Raw genomic sequence first — 8,267 nt, forward strand, 5'->3', positions numbered from 1 at the left:
ACAAAACACTTTGAAAGATACTATTTCTACTTATTAATTGAATTCTTTTCACCAATTCACTTCTGATGCTGGGAACTGAGTGTCTGCTTGTGAGCTAAAGACTCTGCTCTGATTCAAAAGGACACTTATATACCCAAAAGTGAAATTTCAGGTGATCATTTAGAAACTTAATATTAAGCATGCTCCTAAGTACTTTGCAGGATCACAGCCTCTGTTGCAGAAAAAATAAAAAATTTAAAATAACTGTAATATGGGTCTTATGCCCTTACATCATGGCTAACACAAGCAAAAATATTTTGATTTCCCCTTTGCTCTGTTTAAAAATACCATCAGTGTAGCATAGATGTATTTGATACTGAAAATTTTATCAACTAATGTCAGATTGGCCCAGTGTCTCCAACACTTTAAGTCAATCTTTTGTGATGAGATCTGATGAACTTAATTTGTGGTACTAAAAAACACCTAACGTTTCCTTATGTACAGGTGAGATAAACATTGTGAAATAAAGAGCCATATTCTACAGAAATACATGTGCAAAGGAACTGCATTGATTTCAACTCAGCTGTTGCAGACTTCTAACTACTCGGAGGCAGAATTTGTCCTAACACTCCGACACCAAAGCCTGTCCTAATGTCAGTGAGGGGCTCTGAATGCAAAATACTGCATAAGGGGGCCAAGAGAGATCTTGAATGTTTAACATAGTGCTACAGAAAAATAAAGAAATGCCTTTGCCAGATGTGACTGGATTTGCACATCATAGAATAATTAACTATTACAATCTTAAAAGTGATATGCCCATTTCTTTCCGCATTTGCATTGCTCTACATCACTGCACATTGTATTTTTTACATTAACTGAAGACAGGATTTGGCTGTTAGTGTTAGCTCAATTAATCAGTGATTTCTTACAGGGGCTTGGTGCAGCCTGTGACTACAGCGAACCAGCAGTGCTTCACTAGCTTTAAATACTGTGGTTCACCTGTGCACGCCAAGCACACATTGCTGTGCATTAAAGCCCAAAGGAAGGACTAGGCAAAGGTGAGGACTGGCATCAAGCAGCTCGGGGGCACTTGGGCACCTTCGGTCCCTCTGCTGTGCTCAGAGCCGCTTTCTTTCCCTCACTCCCCCATTCAGGGCCTGGACACCACCTGCCCCAGTCCTGCCAACGTGAACCAGTGCAGACATCAGGACATCTGCAATGCAGACAGCGGTGAGGCTATAGAGGCGGTTACAGCCATGCTGCCGCTGGGGCTGCAGCCGTGCTGCAGCTGGGATGGGGACAAGGCAGCTCCCTGTGCCAGCTGAAGGAGGAAGGGAGTCAGTCTCCCACTGCCCTCTATTGCCCTCATCACTCATGCAGCATATCTGTGCCATTCTCCTGTAAGTCCAGCCCAGGAGAGGCCTGAGGCTCCCTCTGCATTCCTGCACAGCTGCCAGCACCCCAGCCGCCAGCCAGCAAGCGGTTCTGGCAGTTCGTGCGCTGCTCTGCCATGCTGCTCACCCCCTCCACCACCACTGCTGCTGCTCACTCCGGCAGCATGCCGTGCTGGCCGTGGCACCACGCATGAGCCACGAGCTGTGGGCGGGCACCAAAGGCAGCAAGAGGCTGAGGCAGCACTGTGGCCACAGCTGGGGCAGAAGATGCAGGTCCCCTTTCTTCAAGCGTGAGTGGGCTCCTGTGATCTGCACTGGTGCCCACACAGCAGCTGCTTCGCTGCAGGTTTGCTAACAACTCTCTGAATGAGGTGACACCTACATCTCTTACCAGTTCAAAACTATACTATGCATCAGAAATGCTGAGGATTTTCTAAGGTTTTAAAATAAATCTGGCAGAGTGGGAAGAGCTGCTGTGGTACATAGACATTTTCCTTACGGTGGTTTTGAAAAGATCTTACATACTTCAGCAGTGGACATCTGAATGTAGGCCAGAGAAAGAAGAGCTCTAAGAGGCAGCAGTTCTCAGAAGAGGCATGGTAGCATATAAAAACGAAACATGTCTGTGTAAAGGTCAGAAGAGATTATACAGTAGGAGAACTCAAATACTGAAACACAACCAACAAAGGGCCCTCCAGTGGTCAGAACATTTTCAGGTGCACATTGCTCTCACAGAGATGAACTTAACCTTGAGGGAGAAAATCCTGTATGAGAATAGCTACTTTGCAGCTGTGATTCTCCACGCTAATTTGAAGCAGTCAGTCCACTAGGACAGCACAGGTTTCCCACTCTGGGGCTCTCAGAACAGAACTCCATCTCCCAGAAGCAGAGAGAGAGAGAGAGAGAGAGAGATATGATAATTCCTGTGTATCCACCACCACATCTATCAGGTTGCTAGCCAACTGCCCATCTTTCTCTTCCTTGCCACACTCATAGTTTAATAAAATCCCAGAGAGATACTTACAGACTGACAATGAAAATAATTAAAATCACAACACAGAATCACAGAATCAATAAAGTTGGAAAGGATCTCTGGAGATCATCTAGTCCAACCTCCCTGCTCAAGCAGGGTCACCTAGAGCATGTTAGACAGGGTTGCATCCAGGCGGGCCTTGAGTATCTCCAGAGAAGGAGACTCCACAACCTCTCTGGGCAACCTGTTCCAGTGCTCTGTCACTCTCACAAGAAATTCCCCCTCACGTTCAGGCGGAACTTCCTGTGGTTCAGTTTGTGCCCTTTGCCTCTTGGCCTGTCACATGGGACAACTGAAAAGAGTTTGTCCCCATCTCCTTGACACCCTCCCTTCAGGTACTTATAGACATTGATACAATCCCCTCTCAGGCTTCTCTTCCCCAGGCTAAAGACGCYCAGCTCTCGCAGCTGTTCCTCAGAGGGCAGATGCTCCAGTCCTCTGATCATCTTTGTAGCCCTAYRCTGGACTCTCTCYAGYAGCTCCATGTCTTTCTTGTATTGGGGAGCTCAGAACTGGACACAGCACTCGAGAAGAGGCCTCACCAGGGCTGAGTAGAGGGGCAGGATCACCTCCCTCCACCTGCTGGCAACAGTCTTCCTAATGCACCCCAGAAGACCATTGGCCTTCCTGGCCACAAGGGCACATTCCTGGCTCATGGTCAACTTGTCATCCACCAGCACTCCCAGGTCTTTCTCTGCAGAGCTGCTCTCCAGAAGGTCAGCCCCCAGCCTGCACTAGTGCATGGAGTTATTCCTCCCTAAGTGCAGGACTCTGCACTTGCCCTTGTTGAACCTCATGAGGTTCCTCTCTGCCCAACTCTCCAGCCTGGTCAGGTCTCTCTGAATGGCAGCACAGCTCTCAGGTGTATCAGCCACTCCTCCCAGCTTGGTCTCATACGCAAACTTGCTGGGGAGGCACTCTGTTCCCTCATCCAGGTCACTGATGAAGACATTGAACAGGATGGGACCCAGTACTGAGCCTTGGGGAACTCCACTGGCCACACACCTCCAACTAGACTCTGTGCATCCGAGCACAACCCTCAGAGCTCTGTCTTTCAGCCAGTTCTCAATCCACCTCACTGTCCACTCATCTAACCCACACTTCCTGAGCTTATCTAGGAGGATGCCATGGGAGACAGTGTCAAAAGCCTTGCTGAAGTCAAGGTACACAAAATCCACTGCTCTCCCCTCATCTACCCAGCCAGTCATGCCATCATAGAAGGCTATCAGATTGGTTAAGCAGGATTTCCCCTTGGGGAATCCATGCTGACTACTCTCGATCACCTTCTTTTCCTCCATATGTCTGGARATGACATCCAGAATGAGCTGTTCCATCACTTTTCCAAGGACGGAGGTGAGGCTGACTGGCCTCTAGTTGCCTGGGTCCTCCTTCTTGCCCTTTTTGAAGACAGGAATGACATTGGCTTTCTTCCAGTCCTCAGGCACCTCTSCAGTTCTCCATGATCTTTCAAAGATGATGGAGAGCGGCCTTGCAACAACATCCACCAGTTCCCTCAGTACTTGTGGGTGCATCCCATCCGGGCCCATGGATTTGTGGATGTCAAGTTTGTCCAGATCTCTAATCCTATCCTCCTTGACCAAAGGAAAGTCTGCCTTTCTCCAGACTTTCACTCTCATCTCCAGGCTCTGGGATTCTTGAGGGCTGCCCTCAGCAGTGAGGACTGAAGCAAAGGAGGCATTCAGTAACTCTGCCTTCTCTGTAGCCTTCGTCACCAGGGCCCCCGCCCCGTTCAGTAGCGGGTCCACATTTTCCCCAGTCTTCCTCTTGCTATTGATGTATTTGAAGAATCCCTTCTTGTTGTCCTTGACATCCCTTGCCAGCCTTAATTCCAACTGGGCCTTAGGCTTCCTTGTCACATCTCTACATACTCTGACAACATTCTTATAATCCTCCCAAGTAGCCTGTCCCCTATTCCACATTCTGTGTACTTTCTTCTTTTGTCTGAGTTTTGTCAGGAGCTCCTTGCTCACCCATGCAGGTCTCCTGCCCCCTTTGCTGAAACATAACTCTTCTCCCTTCCGTCTTTATGTCAAAATGAGCACTATATTTTTAAAGGAGAAATCACCTCGTTGAACTCATTATACAGTATTTAATTTTGGAAAATCTAAAGCTGGCTACCTATGTCTACCTATGAAATTGCCACTTTTTTCTGTACAATATCTTTTATTTGAAAATCCTACCATTTAAAAATGTATTGTAAGCAATATACTTTTAAGTATAATCTTGATTGCCTTGAAATGAAATACATTCCTCCGTTCTGTTCTGCATTTCTCTGTTCTGTTCTGACCAGACATGTCCTGAAAAATCTTCTTTCCCCATTGTGGTATACAGAGGCCAGGGTGGATCTCAACATATTTAAGTTACGTGATGTGGACCTAAGTATATAATAAACTTAGCTCAGCTGTGATGTTTTTTGGAGATCTGCCTACAGCTCATATCACCGGAGAGATGAGTCCACTTGTTCATACAAAACAGCAGGAAACCAAGGCAGTGCAGTTTGAATTATCCTGTATAGCTCCTCCCACAGACTGTAAAGTTCAATGGGAGAAAGTCCCCTTTCCTTCTGCCACAATCCTCTACATCACATTACTCCCTTCTCACCAGATGCCTTTTGGTCTCCTGCTCCATGTATGACCAGTCAATGAGATGAGTGTCTTTCACTAGCCATGAGATACTGAATGATAAAACCCTCTTTTGGTTTCTCCAGCCACCAGTGCTGGGCAGAGATGCCTCAGAATAGTCCTCTGTCATCAGAGTTTTCTCTCTCAGACCTGTCTTTCACCTTTATGTTCCTTCAGGTCCAAGTCAGATGAATACATCCTCTACCCTCCCCTTACTTTTTTACACTTCTGGCAAAGCTCTTTGATAGAATGGGAATTAATTATAATCATGCAGAGTTTATGTCTATTTGGCCTTTTACAATAGCAAGCAGAAGCATAAGAAAAATCAATCAGAAAAAGCATATTACAAAGTCCAAAATGGATGTATAAGACACCAAGCAAATGAAGCAAGAGCTTTTTTACAACCTCCATGTGTGATTAGACACAGGAAGGTTATCTCCACAGAGATTCTCAAGCCCATATCGGAAAGTTATAGCATCTACATCAATAGAGCGGATCTTAGTGAGATATATTAGTATTGTGCTTCCAGAAAATACAGTCTGAAAAACAATGCTTTACTTGTTATTGTTTGTTACAGCATACAAGATGTGTCCTGCATCAATGTAGATAATAGATACAAAAACAAGCAAATAAAAAAAAAGTTGAAGGACAATCTTGTGTTAAGTTTGTAATTAAAACAAAGATAGTAGAGCTTTCTGGGCAACAGATTTTTTTAAGTGATCTAACTCTGTGTGATACTTGGTGAAATGATTTAGCCTTCTCAGGAAGATAAGGGTGTTACAAGGAGGAAGTTAAATGCATCCGGGTTGAGAAGTTCCTCCTTGCATGGAAGAAAGTATGAAGAGAAGTGTGCAAGAAAAGTAATTCTTAGACACTGAAGAGGTCTTTCAGCTTGCAGTTTCATCAGCTTCTTTACATTTCCAAATTGTCTCAAAAGTTATGAGCAGAGTAAGCCAAAACACAGGAAGCACCTACTCTAAAAAGGTTCTTGGCAAACAGAAACTCCTTTATAGAAAACAAGCATACTTAATGATCCTCTTTACCAGACCCTCTAACTGATGCTCCATCACCTCTTCTGCTGACATTTCTGAGGGAATCTCTTGGGGGTGGAGGAAGGGTTCTTCGCTTGTTAGTAACCTCACAGGCTGAAAAATGACTTTTATAAAGCAAGCTGGAGACATTAAAGGCCTCGGCTAGTTAAATAAGCATATTCTAAGGAAAAGCACCAAAGCTGTGGTTTGCTGAAGAACACACTTCCAAACGGAGTATGACCATAACCAAGAAACATCTACTTGAGAGTTAGGTGCCTGGAAGTAGCTTATTTCTCCAGACCTGTTCAAGGTTCCTTGTTTTGTGCTTGTCCACTGTTTCATCTCTGGGACATTGACTGAAGAGATTTTGAACTGGGAAGTGGGCTTGAGTTCTGTGACATGCTTGTATATTCCCCAGATGATATGCACTGATATCAGAGTTGTATTGTCATTGGTACCAAGGAATATCAACACTATTACAAGCTAATACTATTGTTTTGTGTCTTCTATCACCTTTCCCAGTCCTAGTCTTCAGTACTTTGCCCCACTACATTTCTCTTAAGACATCCTTGGTGCCTCCTGGAAAGGAAGAAAGGCAGGAGAAGTGTACTAGAGTTAAGAGTTCCACATCCTACAAACCAAAAAAGACATCAGTAGAAACAGGAATAAATAGAACAATGATTTAGCAAAGAATTACAGTATGTGTATGCTTCATCATGGAATTTAGGGTAGCAAATGCTAAGTGCAAATAGTCTGTTTGCAGCTTGTCATACAGCTCCAATATTTATTTATTATTTCCAATTATCCAATATTTAGTTATTAATATAACTCATGTACTAACCCTGATGTTCATTATTTTGGGGCCCAGGCTGGCTCCATGTTTGGAAGGGGWTATGTCTTGATCTGCAAGTGGAAGAGGCTCAGCCTTCCCCAAGAACATCTGCATGAAGAAGCCTCCCCAGTCTCTGAAGTCATTAAGAGGTAAAGGGTCTCCCAGAAAGCATGTGTGTGTGAAAGCGTCCCACTTGGCGTGGTAATGTGTGAGAGGGTGTTCCTAGGATATCTTTGCTTGGTAAGGCACTCCCCAGTGTCTCAGTGGAGTACGGGCAACCAGGCTTCTCCATGAGAGTCTTTAAAAATGAGAGGTCCTCAGAGAAGGAGACAATGGACTTTTTCCAGAATGGTCTTTCCAAGGGTAGGAATCAAGGTGTCCCCATGGGATGTTGGGGAAGGAYTCCTGAGGACATTCAGTTGTCTCTTTTTTCAGCAAGGTGTACAGCTCTTCACACTCAGTACGGAGGAAGGTCTCCCTAACTTCTCCATGGGGAATCAGGCTCTCTCTTTGAAAGGGTGTGTATACAATATAGGATGGTGACATAGGAAACCCTGTGTCTACAGAGAGGAAGGGTGCAAACCTACCCCATGATAGAAGCAGCATGCAAACGAGCATGTGTAGGTCACGAGGGTGTCCCCACCTTGCAGCTGGCAAAATGCGTTTCTGTATGTGTGTGCTTGGGGCGCAGCAATGGCAGGCAAGCGAGGCAGGGGAAATGCAATGTGGTGCTAGGTAAAGGCTTTCCTCCTGCTCTGTGGGGGACACAGTATGGGGGGCTCCACAGGCTCTCAGCAGGGTCAGAGGATGAGCATTCCCATTGTGAGAGGCCCAGCACGGCCCCACCCGATCTCCGAGGTGAGGGAATGAGCGTCCGCTTGGTGGAGGGCCCAGCAGGGCCCCACTGGCTCTTGGGGACGAGCGTCCCTGTCGCAGGGGCCCAACATGGCCCCACCGCCTCTTGGGGACGAGCGTCCCCGTCGCGGGGGCCCAGCAGGGCCCCACCGCCTCTCGGGGACGAGCGTCCCCGTCGTGGAGGGCCCAACACGGCCCCACCGGCTCTCCAGGATGAGCGTTCCCATCGCGGGGGCCCAGCAGGGCCCCACCAGCTCTTGGAGACGAGCGTCCCCGTCGCAGGGGCCCAACATGGCCCCACCGCCTCTTGGGGACGAGCGTCCCTGCTGCGGGGGCCCAGCAGGGCCCTACTGCCTCTCAGGGACGAGCGTCCCTGTCGCATGGGCTCAAGAGGGCCCCACTGCCACAGGGGCTCAACAGGGCCCCAGCGGCTCTCGGGGACGAGTGTCCCTGTCACAGAGGGCCCAACATGGCCCCACCGGCGCTCAGGGACGAGCGTCC

Source organism: Rhea americana, unplaced genomic scaffold, assembly GCF_003343005.1.
Source record: "Rhea americana isolate MKP2758 unplaced genomic scaffold, rheAme1 scaffold_190, whole genome shotgun sequence".
Lineage (NCBI taxonomy): Eukaryota > Metazoa > Chordata > Aves > Rheiformes > Rheidae > Rhea > Rhea americana.